The following is a 1,369-nucleotide window of genomic DNA, read 5'->3' on the forward strand; positions in this document are numbered from 1 at the left end:
AGAGGCCCGTGCCTTTTTTTTTTTTTTTTTTTTACCTGAAAGTTTTCTTTCTGCATATCCCCCATACTGCCCCTGTCTGAGCTACTCAGTCCCAAACTCCCGCCTGAATTCCAATTCCTCCACCTGGTTTCCAGGTCTCCTGAATCCACAAAGCATGCTTCGAGGATTGCTCACACACAGAGAGTTTATTTCAGCACAAAAACAATAACCATGGCTATTCTAAAGCACAATGTTCTGACAAGGGACTTGGCTTTTCCTACAGTGGCTAAATATTAGTCCATTAAGTGGGAGACCTGACCCTCCTTAGACTGGAGAGTTTCAAACATACTTCTCCCAGCACTCGGGAGTGAAATCTAAGCGTGGCCTCTCCAACCTCCTGTTAAAGCAATATCACAGAGAAAAAAAGGAATGCAAAAGTCTTGAGGGTAGGGATGTCAAACATGCAGCCAGTATCCGGCCTGCAAAGGAGGGTCATCCAGCCTTCAGGACTTCTTGTGGACTGGGCAAAACATCTGTGTGTGTCAGCCCTTGTCACCACATTGGCCTGCAGGGTTAGGGCAGCTCTGGAAGCCAGGGGTTAAAACTGCTGCAACCCACTCACACCTTCCCATGCCCCTTACCTGGTGGTAATTTGAGGGTTTTAGTCACTGTTAGTAAAAATCAGTGGCAGGGGGAAAGGGGTGAGAGTAACAGTCCTGTTACCCCCCTGGGTTAAAGAACTGTGAGCAGTTTTATCCTTGGGGAAAAGGGAAAGAGGTGGTCTTATATGCAGATCATTCTGTATCTTACAGGAAAATAGCAATTTTAAATTATTTATCATAGTATATTCTTAGGTAACAAGAAAAAGCAACAACTTGACTACCTTTTCTACTCTGAGAATGTTTATATGCAAATTACCATGTGGCAAAACTGATAAATGGTTGCATCCTGTAGGGCCATAATTAATACCTAATACATTTTGTTTTAACTATAAATATTAAGCTGAGATGATAATACATGCTGAAAAACAGTTCCATTTTCAAAACATAAGCAAGATTATTTAAATCATATATTGACCATACTGAAAGCCAAGTTTAACCAAAAGTATGCATTTTTCCACAATGCTCTCCTGTTTGACACCTTTTGCCCTGACACTTAATGAAATGACTGAGAAGAGTACCCTAACCCCAACTCAGCTTGTATGCATCAGAGAATATGATCACAGAATCACAGGAAATTAGGGGGGGTGTGTAGATGAAACTGGGGCCCTAAATTGAAGTAGCGGGTTTTTAAAAACACTGCTTCAATTTATGGCCCTTTAAACTCCCATGTTGTGCACACATCTGAACTTACCTGCCTCTCCAGTGGCGGGGGGGGGGGGGGGAGCTGC

The 1,369-nt window shown here is 42.9% G+C and overlaps 1 protein-coding gene across 5 annotated transcripts in view; it reads right to left on the reverse strand.

Annotated features, from left to right (window-relative positions):
- Nucleotides 1-1,369, reverse strand: part of ABCC4 (ATP binding cassette subfamily C member 4) — a 351,018-nt gene that overhangs the window by 185,786 nt on the left and 163,863 nt on the right. The gene's annotated exons all lie outside the window — the stretch shown is intronic.

The sequence above is a fragment of the Gavialis gangeticus genome, unplaced genomic scaffold, assembly GCF_001723915.1.
Source record: "Gavialis gangeticus isolate Ggan-Ray unplaced genomic scaffold, GavGan_comp1, whole genome shotgun sequence".
Taxonomy (NCBI): Eukaryota; Metazoa; Chordata; order Crocodylia; family Gavialidae; genus Gavialis; species Gavialis gangeticus.